The sequence below is a fragment of the Lontra canadensis genome, unplaced genomic scaffold, assembly GCF_010015895.1.
Source record: "Lontra canadensis isolate GAN:19392208 unplaced genomic scaffold, GSC_riverotter_1.0 scaffold24, whole genome shotgun sequence".
In the NCBI taxonomy this organism is placed as follows: Eukaryota; Metazoa; Chordata; class Mammalia; order Carnivora; family Mustelidae; genus Lontra; species Lontra canadensis.
The window spans coordinates 11,044,623-11,066,071 of NW_022631018.1; the positions used below are offsets into that span (position 1 = coordinate 11,044,623).

General features: G+C 44.8%; 1 protein-coding gene across 1 annotated transcript in view; it reads left to right on the forward strand.

Annotated features, from left to right (window-relative positions):
- The first annotated feature begins 10,741 nt into the window (after positions 1-10,741).
- LPGAT1 (lysophosphatidylglycerol acyltransferase 1) overlaps positions 10,742-21,449 on the forward strand; it is a 118,539-nt gene continuing 107,831 nt past the window's right edge. The window contains exon 1 of the mRNA XM_032862808.1: positions 10,742-10,817. The gene's annotated coding sequence lies outside the window, so the exon portion shown is untranslated. The remainder of the gene's footprint in view (positions 10,818-21,449) is intronic.

Genomic DNA, 21,449 nt, shown 5'->3' on the forward strand with positions numbered 1-21,449 from the left:
TCATAAAGCAGTCGCTTTCTGGATTTTAACAGCATACTTTGGGAAACAGATGCTTTGGGAACTTGGATTTCTGAGGCCCCAGGGGCTACCCCAGCCCTTCAGACCCTGTGCTTGCTCCCCGCACGCTGCTGCTTTCACCCTTGCTACCCTTTCTGGAAAGCCCCTTCTTGGCTCTACCCACAGACTCCCTACCTCTTTGGAAACACCTGAACCTTGTACTGATGTCTGTGATAGCTCTAATGACACCTTCCTGCCTCATTGGCCAGGTGGCTGGTCTCCTGCATCTACCTGTGGGGGCAGGGTCTGTGTCCTCTTTGTCTTTGTGTCCCCAGTCCCCGTCACCACAGATGGCCCATGGTTTGTGCTCTGTGTTTGTGAAGAGAATGACTGAATGAACAAACCCATCTTTAAACAAACTCATTTCTTTCCTAGACTCATTTCAGTCACAGTCTCTTCGTGCTGACCTACTGACTATGCTATGTTTTACTTCATGAATACTGTGTCTTTTAGGACAATTTTTCCCTCCCTGGTTGATCTTTGTCCACCAGAACGGCTGTGAAGCAAAAGCCTTCCTCCCACTCTCCTCATCCCCAGTACAAGGCTTTACAAACAATGGATGTCAATTCGTGGGAGGTTGTGTTTTGTGTTTGTGTTACAGAGCTCAAAATAATGATCCACAGGAAGTTTCTCAGTGGCAAGTTTTTACTGTCCTGTCCTTTTCCCCTCCTCTGCTTGTGGGCTCAGGCCCTCTCCTGACAGTGGACAAAGTTCAATACCAGGCTTTGGATTCAACATGAATGACCTTTTGCTTAGGCAACCCAGACAGGAATTTACTCAAACATCCAGAAATAGAGACATCTGTTTAATTCCCGATTGAACCTGGAAAAATCCATCAAATGATATTCCTGAACTTTCCAACGGGACTGAACAGAACACACACGAACCTGAGTGGCCACTGGGAGATCACATCTGTCCTCTCCAGGGGGGAACTGCTGCATGCGGTGCGGTGGGTGGCCTCCCCGCAGGGGGGCCATGTGCAACTGCCTTTGCCCCCAGCTGCCGCAGCTTCGACAGGCTGTGGTCCCCTTCTGGGACAAGGCAGAGATGGTGACTTCAGAAGGTGGAATTGGAGCAGACAATTAATGAGGCTAGACAGGAGAGCAGGACAAGAAGAGGCTGGCCAGCCAGGAGAGGGCTTAGGGAGTAGGAAGAAGCTTGTTGGGGGTTACACTGACGACCATGGTGTTCAGGGTTTACTGCCTCAGTGGTCAATCACCTAAACGCTTCTGTAGTGCCCCTGCCTTGCCCTCTGAGTCTTTGGGTTCTCCGGGAGGCCACGGCCCCCTCTGCCATTCGGGATCACACCACCTTCTTTCGGGGGAGCCAGGACAGCCCCTGGAGAGAAATAAACACGACAGAAGTGAGGACAACTGATAGCCAAGTCGGGAAAGTGCCCACTTTATGCCAGGCACTATTGTAGGCTCTTCATTTCTCTCTTTCTTCCTTTCTCCCTTCCTTTCCCCCTTTCTTTCCCTCTGTCTTTCTTTTCTAAGAGCCTACCTATGAAATTTTAGACATCTTCAATTAGTACTAATGAGCCCTGTACAGTTGATTTCCTTTGACTACATCTGACTTGCTGGAAATTATTTAAAATCTCAATGCCCCACCGTTTCAGCAAGATGCTTGTGACGTTCTGCTTTCCCACTAATAATCTACATGAGAGGAGAATTCCCTTTTGTACTTCTGATCTTTCCTGTGGCTCTGATTTTACGATCACTATCTGTAATTTCATTCTATTCTCACAGCAGAAAAGTAACTTGAAGACTTGAGATGGAAATCTGGGGATAATAGAACTGACCGCGGAAGTCTGCTCTTCACTTCTCCTGGCCTTCCTGGTGTTATGGCCAAGTGGCTAAATGCCTTCCAAAGAAATGTGAGCAGAAGCACTGTGTGTCACTGCCAGGCCTATACCTTAAGACCAGGGTGTGCCTCCTCCTTGTTCTTTCCCATCTTCCCGCACACTGGGGTTCAATAAGGTCATGACTTCACTTTGACCCTGCAGTCAACATCAAGGCCAAGGAGATGGAGGAGCAAGATGGAAGAAACTTGGATCCCTAATGTCAGGTGCAGCAGAGCCCCCCACTGCCTGGAAACTCAGCCTGGACTGCTACCTGAGAAAGAACTAAACTGTTCTTATATCTGTCTTCTTTAAGGTGCAGGATTATTGATGGGTCTCTTTGTTAGAGCAACCTACCCTGACCCTAACTGAAACAAAAATTGGTACCCAAAGTATAGCATTGCTGTTATAAAAAACCCAAAATATGTGGCATTGGCTTAGCAGTTGGGAAGTAAGAAAATTAATATGGTTTACTAGAAAGCCAGTGTCTTTGTTATGCTAAGGCTAAAACATTTGACAAGATCGTCACCTTCGATTATTTGAAAGACCACTTGCCTAAGCCCCTGACTTCAGAGGAAGCAGTTGCATAAAACCATGTTGTTAGTGTTTGCTGGCTGCTCCTTCCTGCTTTTTAGTAAGATATTACAGCAAAGTTCTGGCAAGAATCGGTCAGATTGCCAAGTACCCAGAAATATGGATCCAGAAATATAGATCTTCACAGAGTTAGAAAAGTCAATTTCTTCTCTACCCAAAATCAGAGGAGATGAAACTATAGTTGTCCAGAGCAGTTTCCAAAGGTCAGTTAAAACTTCTCAGCTGAACCAAGAGGCAGGCCTGTGGCAAAGATGAGGGTCGAAGGATTTGCCCTGAAGCCTGTCATTTCAGATGGACTCAAGACAGACACCATTGAAATGAGAGAGTGAGTTACTGGTTGATTAAGGAAGCAAAGAAATAAAGCAGCTTTAAGAACTATGTTCAGGGGGCGCCTGGGTGGTTCAGTGGGTTAAGCCGCTGCCTTCAGCTCAGGTCATGATCTCAGGGTCCTGGGATCGAGTCCCACATTGAGCTCTCTGCTCAGTAGGGAGCCTGCTTCCCTTCCTCTCTCTCTGCCTGCCTCTCTGCCTACTTGTGATCTCTCTCTGTCAAATAAATAAATAAAATCTTTTAAAAAAAAAAAGAACTATGTTCAGAAAGAGCTTTGGGAGCGGTGACTGATTCATGAAACTGACTGACGCTTTCTCAGTTCTTAGGCACTTGCATTGCCAAAGAAATTAAAAGTCTCATTCAAAAAAAAAAAAGTCTTTAAGACAAGAATCCTTGGCCTTGAGCCCTAAAATCTGCACCAGCAGGAAGCCAGATGTGAAATTTGCATGACTCCAAAGGGGGCTTAATCCAGAGTCCACTTCAAATGTTTCAAGAAGGCAAAGCCAGCAGCCATGAAGGACAATGGACATTCCCCTTTTACACTCGACCACCTCCTGCCAGCTTGGGATTAAGCATGGTGTTGCATGTAGCCATTGGTCATTCATTTTCATTGCCAAATAGTATTTCATTGTAAGAATAAACCATAATTGAGTCATTCATTTCTGGATATTTAGGTTGTTTCCGTTGGTTGCTATCATGTTATGAACCTTCTCTTACGTATCTCTCGGTACACATGTGGACAGATTTCTCTAGGGAATATTCTTAGGAGAGCAATTAATGGGTCATTAGGTTCTCAATAAGGCCAAACTCTTTAATAGTAATTGTGCCAATTATAGTCCTTCCTGCAGTGTATTTGTGTTCCCTTTGTTTGATACCCTTGTCTACATGTTATTTTTGTGTTGTTTTTGGATATTCCAATTTTGCCTAACTGGTAGAGGTATAATGTGGTTGTTGGGGTTTAATTCACATTTCCTAATTACTAATGAGGCTGAATATCTTTTATATTATTTATTGGCCATTTGGATTTTCCCTTTTGCGCCTACTCAAAACTTTTGGATACAGCTATTGGGTTGTCTATCTCTTTCACATTAAATTTGAGGAATTCTTTTAGATAACAATCATTACATAATGTTGCAAATATTTTCTCCCAGTATGGGGCTCATCTTTATACTCACTATCTGGTCCCTTGGTGATCAGAAGTACTTAATTTTAATGAAAGCTTAATTTTTTCATTCCACAGTCTGTATCTCTCTATCTATGGTTCATATTCAGAATCTCTGAGAAATGATCTAATTAGTTGCCCAAGCACAGTATACCATAATATGACTGGATGATACTCTAATGCCTTTCCATTTCCTAGGTTCTAGACAGCCTATAGATGTTTGTCTTAGATCAGTGCCTATCTCTGGCCCTACTTGCTCTCCCTAAGGTAAGGGATTGCTGAATGAGGGGTGCCTGGCTGGCTCAGTTGGAAGAGCATATGACCTTTGACCTCAGGTTGTGAGTTTGAGCCCCATGTTGGCTGGGTCTAGAGATCACTTAAATAAACTTAAAAAAATAAAACAATAAATGATGGGGACAGGTGGAAATTAGATAAAGCATGAGATGTTTAAGTCAAGAAATATTACTTACTGACAATGAAACTCTTAATAATCTATATCCAGAGGTGAGGAAAATAAACAGAAAATTTCTTAGAAATTATCTCATTCCATTTGTGGATTTTACAACCAATATTTGGTGATTGAATAGTTAACAACGACAACTTACCCTAAAAGGTGATTTGAAGATGGCTGATTGATTAGATGATGGTGATTCCAAAGGCAGCACTGGGAAGTAATAAACTTAAAACTTCATGGAAGTATGTTGAAATAACTACAATTGCAATCTAACACATGCCAGACCAGAGTCTAGAAAAGGAGAGTCAAGGAGTTCAGATTTGCCAGTGTTCATCAAGGAATTTCCAAGAGAGAGCAGGACGGGATACACAACATTCTTGTCACTTCAGGAGCTGTTTCAGCTTTAGAAAATAAGCTATTTGGGACACCTGGGTGGTTCAGTCAATTAAGCACCCAACTCTTGGTTTTGGCTCAGGTCATGATCTCAGAGGGGGTTCTGAGATCAGCCCCGCCTGTGGCTCCGTGTTCCGCGTGGAATCTGCTTGAGATTTTTTCTCTTCCTCTCCCTGTCCCTTCCCCCCACCTCTCTAAGAAATAAAAATTAAAAACCAGCTATTCAAACCAGAAGCTTAGATGAGGAGGGGAGCTGATAGGGACTGGTAGGAGGAACACTGCTCTGCAGACAAGATCTAGACAGCCAGAAGGGAACCATACTAGAAGCATGGGTTTAGCCAAACCAGCAAGCATTTATTGAGTGTCTGCTAGACAACAGATACTGTGGAGGATACAGAGATAAGTTGATAAGAAGATCAAGATCCTGTACCAGTTAGGCCTGGTTACGCTGCAAGTTCCAGGGAACTGGGCTCCAATGTAATGAGCAACTTTTTTCTTTGGCTCATGTATATAGAAGTTCAGAAGTTCAGTGTAATTCAGTGTGGCTCCTGAGTCACCTGCCCTCTGTGTCCTGATCTCATCTTCAGGTCAGCTTCCCCCTTTGCAGTACAGTTTTCGAGACAGGAGAGCTTCCCAAAGGGAGGAAAGCTTTTTACCAAGCTTCCTTTAGAGAAGCAAAGATGTTCCCCCGCCCCCCATCACCCCGCCCAAAAGCACCCAGCAAAGTTTATCTCATTTTCATTGGCCCAGAAGCACCTAGCAAAGTTCATCTCATTTTTCATTGGCCCAACTGGGTCACATGCTCCTCCCAAAACCAATCCCCTGTGAGAGAACTGTCCTGCACTGATCCATTCAGAAGCAAACGCTAGCCTAAACCAATGGTCTTGGCAAGCAACCTGGGATTCCATCCAGGCAATAAAACCCCGTCTCTTTAGCAGGGGTGAAGGTGGGGCGCTGGGGCGGAGTTATCCTTCCCCAAAGGAAATGGGCCAGAGAGTTAATACCTGAGGAAAAACCAGGTTACTTCGGAGAAATGGCGCCAAGGATGCTTCGCCATCTTGCAGTCTCACTCTGCGAGGAGTTTAAGGCAGAAGACGGGGGTGTCACCTGCTCATCATGAAAAGTGACAGGAGAGACACAAAGTGCTATGGGAGAGTAGAGAAGGCCACTTAGGCACCTGAGGGGTCAAGGAGCTGCGTCACGATAGACGCCAAGGGGGTCGGATCCAGCGCACAGGAGGGCAAGTGCTGTTCCGAGGTGGAAGGCGGGAAATTAGTTAGATTGATAGTAACAGTCAAAATCTGAATGAAAACGGGGAAAATATAGTTGGAGGCTCCTCAAGAAAAAGCTGTGTAGACATCCTTCTCCGGAGTACTCAGGACCGCATTCTGAGGAAGCCGGTGAACAGGCGCTGCTGTGAGGCATGGCAGGGTGGCAGGGGTGGTGGGTGTGACGCGCTGGTACTCGGTGACCTCTCAGGGTCCTGTCTGTCTCTGTCCAGATCTATAAATAGAGCAGCAGCCAAGGTGGCTGAGGGCTTCATGGGCGTCACTCACCGCCGCGTGCCTGACAGGAATTAGCTGGTTCCAGCTTCACAGCCGAGCAGCAAAGGGAGTGCTCTCACTGTTCCCATGGGACGGGCGAAGAAACTGAGGCACAGAAAACTGCAGAGTTCTCCTGAGGAAATGGTTAAATAGGAATGAGCAAAACAAACCAACAAACCAAAAACGAGTCAGTCTTGACAAGGTCCAGATAGAAAGTCCTCACTTAACCACAGGGCACTGGACTGTTCCACGGGCCCTGCCGGCTGAAACTCGAAACTTGAAAGGGGCAACGCGAGCTTTAGAAACAGTGAGAAAAATTACCATTGTTTTGTGACCTTTAAACCTCTGTGTCAAAACATTTAAAATTCTGTCGGTTGTAAATGTATTGAGAAATGGGGGGAAAAAATAGTAAAGCTGATGTTTATTTAGTACACCGCAACTTCAGACATTAGACACGTTGGAAATAAAAGTATTTTATTTCTGGGGCGCCTGGGCGGCTCAGTCAGTTAAGCGATGGACTCTTGACTTCCACTCAGGTCATGATCTCAGGGTCATAAGCTGGAACTCCTTTTCAGGCCCTTCTGCTCAAAGGGTAGTTTGTTGGACATTCTTTCTCTCGCCCTCTCCCTCTTCCCCTCCCCCCAATAAAGTATTTTATTTCTTTGTAAAAGAACAAATCAACAGTAGTTTGAACGGTGCTTGCCTTCTCCTCACATCATATAGGACACAGACGGCATTTTTCTTTTTTTTTATTTTCATTTTATTTATTTATTATTTGACAGACAGAGATCACAAGTAGGCAGAGAGGCAGGCAGAGAGAGAGGAGGAAGCAGGCTCCCTGCTGAGCAGAGAGCCCGATGCAAGGCTTGATCCCAGGATCCTGGGATTATGACCTGAGCCGAAGGCAGAGGCTTTAACCCACTGAGCCACCCAGATGCCCCCAGACAGCATTTTTCTAATGCCTGGGCTAGCTGTCAGATTTCTTTCTAAGTCTGGATCAGCTTCCAACGTCTTATCATTTGAACTTTCAACGTTATGAAACTCCTCCAAGAGTGCCTTCAATGCAAAGATTTTTCCAGCTGTCCCTTCCTTTCAGATGCCATCATCCTTTTTGTCACAACCCCTTATGTCCCTGCCTTTGCCTTCCCTGAGTTCCTCCCGCTCTATCTGCAGTCCTGAATGGCGGCACTGCCAATATCTCCACGGTTGGCTGTCCCTCTAGAATTCCATTTCCATTCAGCTCGAATTTCACTTTTCACTTGCAATGTTATCGCTTTTCATTTCTCTGGTGCATTTTCACTTCTGTTGGCCAATTCTGTCTTTTGATTATCCGTTTCTGTAAAATGGCCTATGGGTTTATTCCTGGGGGACAAGGAGGCAACCCAGCACCTGCCTTCCTGTCTGCTTGTGAGCAACAGTTAGGCAGTGACCGATAACCAACCGATGGTCTTGAAGAGCGGGGATGTGACAGATCACTGACCATGATGTGCGTTGGGTTTTTATGCAGGGATCTGGGCACTGAAGAGCTGGCCGGGGAGCTGGTGCTGTATGAAGGCTAATTACTCACGGTGAGTATACCGCAGGAACTGAAATTTGAACTGTGTTGTGGAGGGGCTGTTGTTATCCAACGAAACCCTGGCAACTGCAATCCATGCGTATCAGAGCCGTGCATAGTGAGGACTGCTTGTACGTGCGAGGCAGGGCAACTACATAATAAAGCTCCACGTATCCATCACCTAGCGTCAACAGTTATGAACTTATGATCAACCTCGTTTTCTGCAAGACTGCACCAGCTCTCCCCTTCCTGCCTTATTTTGAAGAAAATCCCAGGTATTTGATCATTCCATACCTAAATATTTCTATTTGTAATTCAAAATGGCATTGGATCCTGAGCTCTTAACAATTATACTCTATAGCTTCCCGGGAAAGGGAGTAGACCCAGAGAAATGGAGTAACACGTGAACTGTATTTGCTTTTTTTGTCCTGACAACAACCTTGTGAAATATGACTGTCTTCATTTTTTCTGATGAGGAAACTGAGGCACAGAGGAACTAAATCACTTGTCCAAGATCATACAGTGAGTAAGAAACTGAGTCAGGCTTTATATTCCAATCCCCTGATTCCACATCCCGTCTTCTTTTCTGTACATCACAACTGTCTGGAAGGGGGTCCTGAAACTCCCTTCATTGACTTTCTCCTGTGTCCAACCTCCTGTCAGCCCCCAGCCATGGCCGAGAACTCAGGAAACCGTAGATTACCTCCTTCTCTCTGAACCCCCCTGGGCGTATGCTTCCAGTGGAAAGCGTAGACAATCAGCAAGGACTCAGGACAAATCCTGGTGCAGATGTTGACTTTTCCCAATCCCGGGGACATGGTTTCCACTGGCACTGAATCATCCCAGGGCCAACTTGCTACATGCTCAGGAGCCTTGGTGCATCAACAACCCTTCCTCCACAGGTGTGTTCTCTGCAACGGACTCAAAGCAAAGCCCCAGGAAACGAGTTACTGGACGGAAACATGATAGGCCCTCCAGCCCCAGGCCTCATCTGAGACTGAGTTAAACCACTCTCTGCTTCAGGCTTGGACACTTCAAGCTCTTGAAGGCAGCACTCCCTGTGCTGAGCCTCTGGCAAGGGCAGGAACACCGCCTTAAGTCCTCTGCTACGGTGGCAACAGCAGAGGAGAGAAAAAGCAGGAGGAGGGGAAGGAAGAGAATGAGAAAAAGAAACCTGGCCAATCTATGTGTTGGCACCCATCAGAATTAGGGGCAAGGTTCTAATTCTGATGGGATTCCTTAAGCACCAAGATGGTAGGCCTTATCATAGCCTCTCTGCTTACTTTTCCTTTCTCGACTACTACAGCTTTCTGATTTTCCTTCTATTCCAAAATAAAAGCATATTTTCTCTCTGGCTTCCCAAGAGAGTTAAGCCAGGTAGGCTCCTTTGCGTTTTGCTACAGCTTCCCAACAGTCCCAGAAGTAACTTTGGGTGTGGCTGGGACAAAAGTACATAAAAAAGGAGGTAGGAGATACCAAGAACAGAGGGATGGGAAGTTGCCAAAAAAAGGAAGACACGGACAGGCTCATTGGAACATCTATTTTGGTACCTGGTCCTGTTGCCTTACATATAGCATCCTGCTGATTGAAATAGATGGTTGCTATTTTGTCTGACCAAGTTCAGCACCCCCAACCTCAATTGTTATTTTTGGTAACAGCGTTTAGAAAGACCCTTTCCTTTGGGGATTTCCTCTCCCCACTGTACCAGAATCTCCTGGTGGGCCAATACAAACCCTTCCCCCCCTTCCCCAAGGGTGGGCATACAACCCAGATATGGCTAATCAGAGACTTCTTTGGACTTGTGTATACTGATATGGAGAAAGAGCAGTTCTCTTTCCCTCTGGTTGCTAAACAGAAATTAATGAAAACAAAGTTATTTACAACCATTGCCCCCACTTGCATGGAGGAAGCTCATTTATAGTAGGATAAAATGAGGGCAATCACAGAAAGAAACGGAGTTGATTTTGTGTGTGTGTGTGTGTAAAGAGAATGATTGAGATAGGGATTTTTTTTTTTAAAAGATTTTATTTGTTTGACAGAGAGAGAGAGAGATCACAAACAGGCAGAGAGGCAGGCAGAGAGAGAGGGGGAAGCAGGCTCCCCGCTGAGCAGAGAGCCCGATGTGGAGATAGGGATCTTAATCTGGCCATTGCCCATCCATCTATCTATTTATGAGAAAAGATAGGGAAGTAATCAGAAACTACTTTAGTCTCTGGATTAAGTGATAATGTAAACTAACAGTATCTTTGCGTACCACTACTTGTCCAAAAATCATTTATTTCGTCAATCACTGGTGGAGCCAAGATTCACTCCAGGTTTCCCAGTCCTCTGGTTCTGTGGCTGGCCCTCTGCCAAGCTGCCTCCTAAAGATGGGTAAAACCTGGTCCTGCCCTAAAGAAACAAAGTCTGTGAGGATGTTAGATCTTTCTAAACCACTACAAAGCACAACACAACACTGTAACAGATACAAATAAAATTCAGTGGGATCCACAGGGGGGTAAATATTTGAAACCACAATGGTGCCTCAAGTCAGCCCAGGGCCAACTCTGGAGGATTCCTGAATACTTGGATGCCCAAAGGAACCCTAAAGTAAGACTGCCTCCTCAGGTCACTTTGGACCTTCACGGACACTGGGCATTTACTGATGTGCAACCAGCAGTTACCACAACCCTGAACAGAAACTTAACTTCTTTGAACTGTGGCTGTACATGCAGAGCTCAGCATTGTCTGTGCCAATCATATTTACAGTTTATAGTTACCCTGAAACCTTTGCTCTGAAGTTTGCCAGTGGTGACTCCCAGTCACCACTCTGCTGCCTGGTCAGTACAGCTGCATTACTTCCTGCTACAACCACAGTGAGCGTGCAGCTGAGTAGAGTTTGGAGAAAGGTAAGTGCGGATATTTATTTTTCAGGCATTTACCGAGGGAAATAAATTTGCATATGCCATTTACAAGCTATTTGCAAAATGTGCAGTAAATGTAGTTGTTTATTCCTAGAGTCTAAAGCGGTAGTTTTCAACCTTTTCTTTTTCCTCAAGTTCACTTTATGCTGGGCAAAATAGTCAATAGCCCAACAACCCTTTCCTTTCCCATGTACTAATGGAAAAATAATTCAAGAATATTATTGAGGGGCCATTGCAAAGTATATTTTAGGAGATTAAGTGTACATGTGCTTTACCAGTTGGGACATAAAGGATTCATATTCAAATTGCAATGCATAATTGTCTTTATGTGTAATTACTGGAGAATTAAAAGTAAAAAAATACAGTTGGAGCAAATATGCAATACTGGTTATTTTAACCAAACAAATCACAACTAACTTGATAGTGATGAAGCTAAGTTAACAGCAAATTATAATTAAAAGTCAGAATGGCCACACTTAAAGACATTGACTCACACATGGCGACACAGAGGAATGACAAAGCGCCATCCGGAGAATGTGGGCGAGGTTCCACCAGAACTTTCCCTGGAAGCCAGACTTCTTGGAGGAATATTAAATTAGAATCCTCAATAAAATCTTGTAGCTCATTGATTCTGGTTTATGAATTCCAAATTAGATTAACCTTGTATAATTCCCTTAGCATGCTATTAGTAAATAGGTCTTAGAGGTCCATAAAAGTGAGCATATGGATTTGTAAATAGTTTGTCCCAAAGGACTAAAGAGAAAACTAAATTTCTTGGGTCAGTTTGAGGCCCATCAGGTGTGCCTTGAGTAGCTTTTGAGAACCCCTGGGTGGAAGGTTCTTGAACACAAATGAATTGCTATTCGCAGGAGACTTAGACCAAGGCAGGAGTGAGATATGAGAGGCAGGGACATTTATTCCAACCTTCTTGCCTTCTAAGATAAGAGTTATACCAGGACCTCAGGAGAAAGCAGAGCATTTCAACCTGACACGGCTAGTTGAGTTAGCTTGGAGGTCAATATGATTTGGAAATTTTCACATTAGTTAATTAAAAAGAGCAACCTCCTCAAAGCCATGAAAATGGATGTTGGCAACTCACAGAGTTATGCTATTTTATTTGTGACTAAAAATTAAATGAAGGAAAAATTAGAAGTAGTCTGCCAGAAAACCTGGCAGGACCGGTCTCCAGAGGAGACAATGCATTGTTTTTCTGCCTCAGAAAAGAATATTTCATAATTGTAGCACTTTCAACCTTTCAGAATACTTTTCCACATGTTACCTAATCTTTAGTGAGGAGGTGTAATTTCTGAGGTGACCGGAGGGTTTGCAGCTCCCCTACCTCTCTATTTCCCCTTTTCTCACTATTCTCATTCCTTCTTGGGTTCACATTACCTCTTAATCTATCCTACTCCCTTGTTATTTCTGCCTGGTTTCTTAGCTTTAGCAGCTTGCCCAGGCCTTGCTTAGTCTGGATTTTTCAGGATTTCTCAGAGTTAAAGAGGTGACTAATCCTGGAATCAAAATCTAGTTCAACCTAGATTGGTCAGGTCCTTTAAAAAAAAATTTTTTTTGGCTTTTCAAGTGAGTCAAGTAGAACCTTTCATGTAATGTGCCTTCAGTCCTGGGTAGATGATCCGAGGTAATTAGGCTTATGAATTGCAAGTGATCATGGATGGCGCGGGTCGTCTTGTACCTTTAGCCTTCGAGCTGGTCAGCACCAGCTTCCATGTATCTTGGTGGTGGTATGCGAAGTTCAGTAATTTGGGGGGTCTTGTGGGTAGACCTGTGTCCTTCACCTCCCTCTGTCACCACAATTCATATGTTGGACCTTAATCCCCAGTACTTCAGAATGTAGCTTTATTTGGAGACAGGGTCTTTAAAGAGGTAATCAAGTTAAAATGAGGATATAAGGGTGCCCCCCCCCCCCGCCAGTATGACTGGGGTCATCATGAAAACAAGAAATCTGGACACAGAGACAGACTCAGATAGAGGGATGGCGAGGCTGAGTTGTGAGAAGGCAGCCATCTACGAGCCAAGGAGAGAGGCCAAGAACAGCTTCCATCAGAGCCCTCGGGAAGAGCCAGCCCAGCTGACGCTGTGATCTTGGACTTCTAGCCCCCAGAACTATGAGACAATACATTTCTATTGTTTAAGCCATTAAGTGGTACTTTTTATGGCAGCCCTAGCAAACTATCACAGGGAGCAACAGAGACCAGGAGACTAATTTTGCCCACCTCTTCACGGGATTATTTTAAGATTTGAATCAGCTAATAGATGTAAGAGTGTTTTGAAATAGTTAAAACCACAATGAAGATGAAAGGGATTGGTAAAAACAGAGTAGCACTCCCTAGCTACCCTATTTAAAACTACCATTTTTCAGTCACCCGTTTAGGGTCCCTGAGTGGCTCAGTCTGTTAAGTGGCTGCTTTTGGCTCAAGTCATGACCCCAGGGTCCTGGGATGGAGCCCCACATGGGGCTCCCTGCTCAGTGGGGAGTCTGCTTCTCCCTCTCCTTCTGCCCCTCCCCCTGCTTGTGCTCTCTGCACTCATGAAGGAGTCTCATTGGGTTTCTCTCTCTCTCCCTCTACCCCTTCCCCCACTATCTCACTCTCTCTTTGTCAAATAAATAATAAAATCTTAAAAAAAAATAAAAGTCACCCCTTACATGCAATTTATTTTTCTCTGTATAACTCTTAGCACCTTATGACATAGTATATATTTTACTTATTTGATTATAGTCTGTTTCTTCCCATGAATATGAACTTTCTATTTTGTTCATTGCTGTCTCCCCAGCACCTAGAACTTTGCCTGGCATGTGGCAGGTCTCCAAACATATTTGTTGGATGAATCATAAATGAATATTCGCATCCACTCATCTTTATCAAGCTACTGCTGACTAATCCTTTAAGACGAAAGAAGGGGCATCTCCTCCCTTAGGAAATCTCCCAAGGTCATTCTCCTTGTCCTTAGTTTGGGGCTCCTTGTCCATCCTCTTAAATGGGTAATTCCATCACTCTGACCACATCATACTTCCACACTCCCTCACTATGGGTTCTTGAAAGTAGGGTCCACTAAAATGTATGTATCCTGTATCCCAAGAAGATAGTTCTGAACCTGGACCTTAGTGGGCTCTCCATACCTGATTGTTGAATGAGCAGGTAACTGGGGAGAGATGGAAGGGCAGAGAAGGTTCCAAATTGGCTCACTAGGATAGCACATATTGGTGAGGTTGTGGAGAAAAGGGAACCTTCAAGCACTGTTGGTGGGAACGTAATTTGGTGCAGCCACTATGGAAAACATTATGAAGGATCCTCAAGAAATTACAAATAGAACTACCATATCATCCAGTAATCCCATTTCTGGATATATATCCAATGGAGATGATATCACTATCTTGGAGAGATATCTGTTTTCTCCTGTTCGTTGTAGCTTTATTTACAATAGCTAGGATATAAAAACAACATTTTAAGTATCCATCTATGGATGAATGGATAAAGAAGATATTGTGTGTGTGTGTGTGTGTCTAATTATTCTTATGTGTATGTATATCATATATGTATATAATGAAATACTACTCAGTCATAAAAAAGAAGGAAATCTTGCTATTTGTAACAACACGGATGAACCTAGAGGGTGTTATGCTAAGTGAAATAAATTGGTCAGAGAAAGACAAATCTTGCATGCTCCCACCTGTATGTAGAACCTAAAAAAGCCAGACTCACAGAAACAGAGAATATGGGGTCTGAGGAGCAAGGCAGGTGAGTAGACATTGGTCAGAGTACAAACTTAACAGCTCTAAAACGAAGAAGTGGTGACTATGGTTAACAAAACTGTATTTTATATTTGAAAGTTGCTCGGAGACAAAATCTGCAATGTTCTTACCACAGTCACAACGGCAAACGGTAATGATGTGAGGCAATAGATGTGCTAATTAATCTTGTGGTGATCATCCCACAATATGTATATGGATCAAATCATTGCATGATGCACCTTAGACTTAACACAATGTTGTGTTTCAATTACATCTTAATAAAGCTGGGGGGGAAAAATCAGAAAACAGAAGAAGGGGCTCACTAGGGTGCGGACCTTGTAGCCTAGGCTGTACCCACAAGCAGTCAACAGTAGTGAGCCCTCAAAAAGAATACCACCCTCACGTGCTGTTTTGGGGGCCCCAGAGGAGACAACAACTTAACTGTGACATGAGCCATGAGGAGGGCCTCATGGATTTGAAATAAAAGAAATTACCTTAAAATCGGTTAAGCAGAATAGAGCTATGCAAAGCCACTTCAAAGACCAAAAAATAAAAGTCTCCGGGACACACAAAACAGGAGTCCCGTCTGATGAATATATGAACAGAGCAGAAAAGAATGAACTCCCCCGGGACTGGGGTGAGGGGTGGGAATTGCCAGCCTAGAAAGTCTAGTTAGGAAAGGAAGAACTGAGGGGCCTTTGTCCGCTGAACCTGGCTTAGAGTGCTGGGACTGGGGATGAAGGTATCAGCCTTTCCCGGGATGTTTTTGATGGAACTAGACCCCAGAGGTGGGGGTAGGGCCCTCCTGGGAATGGGAGAGCTGGCTGTGGGCTTCAGGGAGTGCCAAGGTGGGGCTCCAACATAGTAGAGTGATGGAGGGTAAGAATCCTCTGCCTCTGGGAAGCCTGATGTTGCTGTTTGCCTTTGAAAAGGAAAAAGTACAGGAGAGAAAAATCTGTGAAGGTCATGGTACTCTGGATGAAGAAATAAGGATCTCAAGTTGTAAAGAAGGACGAAAGGCATCATGCTTGTCCGATTAACCCATCTTTGGGGTTTCAAGATCCAGGAAATGATAGTCATCATTTGTCTGTTCATTCATTCATTCAAACGTTTTTCAAGCCAGCCCTGCCGCTAGATGGTTGGGGATATAAAAATCAATGTTAACGTGTAGTCCAACCGTAAACTTTAACCTCCTGGATCTGTGTAATCTAGAAGCCAGTTCAAACAAGTGTCCTCTGGCTTCCCCCCAGGGGTTAGGAAGGGCAGCCACAGCAAGGAGGACCACAAAGCTAATCAAACAGAACAGAAGGCTGTTAGAAGAGTAAAATGCCAACCCACCAGGGGATCTGCCTTACAACCTCTTGCTGGGAACGTTGACTGGGACCCATTAGAGCAGAAATACAGCCCCAATTAGGCTATAAGCATTGCCACTAATAAGCACTTAGCCAAAATTATCATTGAGCTAAACAAGGGAAGGTTTTAGATTTTTCTGAAGTGTCTGCAGAGTCACTGGAATAGGTTGTTGACTTTTTTCATCAGCAGTGAGAATTTCGCCAGGGTGCCAGAAACCAGGTAGACTTATACGGTGCCTCTCTGGATTGCCCCTGAGGCCTGCTCACCTAAAGCAGAAAGATTAAAATGAGACTGGGCTACACTTCCTTCATTTTAAAAATAAACAAACATTCTCTGGGTTTTAAAATGTGAATTTCCTCGGGAAACGCTTTACGGAAGGAATTCTTAGATTGCATATATTTTGTATTCTTTGTCAATTCTATGAATATTTTGCATATTAGAGACAAGAAGATATTCAGTGTTTACTTTGGATCCAAAGGGAGAAGGGAAAAAGATGGTCCTTGTCCAATTTTTGTGCAAGTCATCATCCATGTCCCATCCCTCCGAAATCTGTTCAGCGCTGTGCTGAGTACCAGGGAGATGGAGCAGGATGGAAGAAGAAGGGGGATACAAAGAATTTGGCAGCTCGTCCTCAGTAAGCTTCCGGTCTCAAGGGGGTATTGTCGGTTGGGTTTCCTGGGTCGGAGATGGAGATCTGGGAGCTGGAAGTTTATCAGGGAGTGTCCTCAAGAACAACACCTGTGTAGGATTTGGCAAAAGGGGGAGCTGAACTGGAATATGGTCCCACAGGAGCTCTGAAGCGGAGATGGCCCTTCAGAGAGGTCCAGAATTAAGACAAGGGAGATGTGTCTTTGTATGATGTCGTTGGGTGCGGGTTTCCTCCCTGGGAGGGAGAGTGAGCTTAGATGAGAGGATTCCCTTTGCAGGAGGGAATTTCCTGGGGAGGGACTCAGCGATGAGCTTACAGCAGGCAACATCCCCAGAAGCTGGGAGGATTTATGCCCTGGCTCTGATGGTGGGGATCTGGGTGGTGCACCACAGTGTCCATGATGAGGGGGAATAACACCGTCATGCAAAGTGTGGTGTGACGCCATGTTGCTGTAATGAAGGTACTGATGCATTGGGACGAGTACTCAGGAGGTGGAGGGATCCCATCTGATGGGGGAAAAGGAAAGCTTCCTAAGGCAGCTGGTCTCTGAGTCTGAAAACTAAACCCTTGCTTTAGAAGAGCACGTTGCCAGCTGTTGGGAAGGAGAGGAGAGCAGATGAGAGGAGATAAGATACCCACAATTGTCTCCTTCCCCAGCACTTCCAGAGTTGCAGTCCCAATGACCAATCACTTCCAGCTCCAATATTCAGTGGTCTAAGGTTAGGAAGCCCCTGACAGCCCTGGGGAGCACTGCCCCCAGGGGTCTTGCGGATACATTGGCTTACTGCCCCATGGACTGGCTTACCTGTCCCAGCCATCCCAGTTTGGTCCAGGTCACCTGAGAATTCTGAGTCTAGATGACACTTTGCTGAGACAGCGCCTTCCATTTTCAATTGTTTGGGTTCCTATGAAGCCAGGTTGTGTCAGGGATAGTGAACTTAGCTGCCTTCCTAGGATCAGAGCAGATGGAGAAAGTGTATGTGGCTCCACTCTCCGGCAAATCAATGGATATCGCTCTTAGTTTTGAGATTTATCCTCCTGTTTAAGATGCCTCCAGGCTGAAGGAAACAGCTTTTCCCTGGATTTACCCTCCAATCAGCAACATGTTCCCTTGTCCACTCCATAATTCTGCCGTTACGCCCTTTAAATTCTCTATCACAGGGAAGGCAAAAACCTGCTTAGAAGCTGAAAAATGGATTCGGTCCCAGGGCTTTGCATGAATCTCTATACTCCAACATACAACTTTCTGTGTCAAGGTTTAAAAACATTACTTCAGGGGAGGCTGGGTGGCTCAGTGGGTTAAGCCTCTGGCTTGGGCTCAGGTCATGATCTCAGGGTCCTGGGATCAAGCCCCACGTCAGGCTTTCTGTTCAGCAGGGAGCCTGCTTCCCCTCCTCTCTGCCTGCCTCTCTCCCTGCTTGTGAACTCTCTCTCTCTGTCAAATAAATAAATAAATAAAATCTTTAAAAAAAAATTACTTCAGGTAGGCAAAATTAAATAAAGCAAAGCACTCTAACCCTTCTGCAGGTAGGGCCTCATTTTCCTAAACTGTAAAATACAGAGATTGGTCTTACTCAATAATCCTATTTGTTAGGCCCCCGCCATGCTAAGAGCCACTGAATTATAATGACCTGAAACAGCTGGCTGAGATCCAGGAAAGTCCTTTCTGTCGGCCTCTGCTTCTGACCTTGCATGGGGACTACCAACCCAAGAGAGATGCTTCAAGCCCCTACTGAGTGAACACAGTTCTGCTCCCTGAGGCCCCTGTCCCCTCTCCCACTTTCATTTATTAAGCTGAACCACCTACCATCCCAGAATAGACAGCAGGCTCAAACCAGTTTCTTGGCGTTCTTCTGGGTTGGGCCTCCTAGGCCACCGTTAACAACTGTCTGGTCTGGGTCAACCAGCCAGGCCAGGGCCCAGCGGGAACATAGGGATCCCAGCCTGCAGGTGATCAGTAATTTTCAGGTTTGCCTTCAGTGCTTGGTCCCAATCACTAGATGATTGGACTAGATGACTGGGCCTGCTGATGTTCTTCAGGTGTCCAAAGAGGGAGTGGAGCCAATCCAACATCTAGGCTGAATGCTACAGGCTTGATCTCTTCCTCTGTCTCTTGCTTTCCCTCCTCCTTGCCACCATGCCCAGGTTTAGGCTCTGGTGACCTCTAACCAGACAATTGCAAGGGCTTCCCTACAGTCCTTCGGGTTCTGCGTGGTACGCTACGAACTGCACACTGCTATGCCTCACTCATCCCGTTATGGCCCTCAGTGACTTTAAGAGACTCTTGACTTCATCTCCCAAATTAAGCATGCATTCTGCTCCCGAGTTTTGCAGCTGCGTTCTCCATCACTTGACTTCTTATCTCTAATTATCCAGCCAAATTAAATGCTGGATTGTTGGGGCACCTGGGTGGCTCAGTTGGTTAAGTGCCCACTCTTGGTTTCCGCTCAGGTCCTGATCTCAGGGTCGTGAGATCAAACCCCATGTCATGCTGCGTGCTCAGTGAGGAGTCTGCTCAAGACTCTTTCCCCTCCGTCTCCCTCCCCCTTTTCTTCTTTCCCTGCTCACACATGCATATGCACACACATTCTCTCTCTCTCTTTTTTTTAAAGATTCCATTTATTATTTATTTGACAGACAGAGATCACAAGTAGGCAGAGAGGCAGGCAGAGAGAGAGGAAGGGAAATAGACTCGCTGCTGAGCAGAGAGCCTGATCCTAGGACCCTGGGATCATGACTTGAGCTGAAGGCAGAGGCCTTAACCCACTGAGCCACCCAGGCGCCCCTCTCTCTCTCTCTTTTAAATAAATAAACAAAATCTTCTAAAAAAGCAAAACAAAACAAAACAAAACCCAGGGCACCTGGGTGGCTCAATGGGTTAAAGCCTCTGCCTTCGGCTCAGGTCATGATCCCAGGGTCCTGAGATCGAGCTCCACATCAGGCTCTTTACTCAGCGGGGAGCCTACTTCTCCCCCCACCCCAACCCCGCCTGCCTCTCTGCCTACTTGTGATCTCTGTCTATCAAATAAATAAATCAAATCTTAAAAAAAAAACCCAAACCAAAACCAAAAAACCCATTGGATTGTTTTCCAAACTTATTCTGATTATTTCCCCACCTCTACTTAAATTGTTCTTTCATCTATCATGTCTTCCTTTCTCATCTTCCATTTCTTTCTCCTTCAGATTTCTTCTTTTACTTTAAGCCATGTCCCTTATGAACATATATAAACAATTCTGACAAAAATTTTAGCAAATCAAATCTAACACTATAAAAGTATAATACATCATGACCAAATAGGGTTTATCCCAGGAATGTAAGGTTGGTTTGGCATTCAAAAATCAATCACTGGGGGCGTCTGCGTGGCTCAGTGGGTTAAGCCTCTGCCTTCAGCCCGGGTCATGATCTCAGGGTCCTGGGATCGAGCCCCATATTGGGCTCTTTGCTCAGCGGGGAGCCTGCTTCCCCCTCTCTCTCTGCCTACTGCTCTGCCTACTTGTGATCTCTCTCCCTCTGTCAAAAAAGAAAAAAAAAAAATCAACCATTGTAATCCCTGGTGTTTGTTTCCTGGTATTGTGTAAAAAATCATCCCAAACTTATCAGTGGAAAATGATGCAAATTTATTATCTCACAGTTTCCAAAAATCAGAAATCCAAGCATGGCAGAACTCAATTCTCTGCTCAGGGTCTTGTTGGGCTGAGGCCAAGGAGTTGGCCATGGCATGGTTCTCATGTGGGGCTTGGGGTTCTTTTCCAAGCACGGGATAGACCTCTTTCCATGGCCTGTTTTATTTTAGAAATATTTGCATCTTGGCCTTATCCCCACCACATCCCCTGCCCTGAAGGCAGGAACTACCTTCATCATCTCAGTGTTATGGAATTGAAATACAAAACGAAGTGTGCTGGTACTTTCCTTTTCTGCTTGAGCATTTTGTAACAGTGAATAAAGAGAGTCATTTCACTTTATATATTTCTATCATTTTGCCACAGACCTTGTCTGCATTCCTCCCATTTGGCAGTACTTTTCCCAGTCTGATAGTCAGCATTTCCAGCAGCTGCTGGGCATGGCTTTCAATTAAATATGGCCATCTGTGAAAGCTACGTTGCCACATAGCCCATTACTCTTACCGTGCAAGAGAGACGGTGAAGGGAGCAACAATTACTATTACTTACATACAGTCTGATGGGCATGTTTCTTTTCTTACCCGAACAGGGGTCTACCCTATCTAGATTAAACTTTCATTTTAGGAAAATTCATCAAATTGAACTAGATATATACATATCTGAGAAACTGGAACAAATACCCAACTACTGTCTTTTGACACATACTCCAAAATGGTTCTGTAGTACCTCTCTGCCACTGCCCTCAGCTGTATCTACTTTAAGACATTTTCTCATTTTCATTTCTAAGTGTTGGGGGTAGGCAGGATTACAACTATGGGAGCCACAGGGACCCTCACTCCCTTCTCTCATAGAGAGCTCTAGCTGGATGAAGCCAGTCAGTCCAGGAGGTTCAGGTATGCAATGGTAGTTAACTGCCCAGCCTTTGGAGCCCAACTGTGTGGGGTTGAGTCTCAGGGTAGGTTTCTTAATATTTGCTCCTCAGTTTCCTCATCTGTAAAATGGGAACAATAAGAATACTAATAGGGCTTACTCAGAAACTGAAGGAGTTCATTCATTTAGAACAATGACTGGCACACAACAAGTACTCAGTAGTAAAGGTTAGCTATTATTTTCTCTGGAACTGTTGTTGTCAACCCCGTTTGTATACTCATATTAATTGAGAATATTTTGAAAAATGCTGATGCTCAGAGACTCATCCTAGATCAGGGCTTCTCACTTGCAACACCATTGACATTTTTAGTCA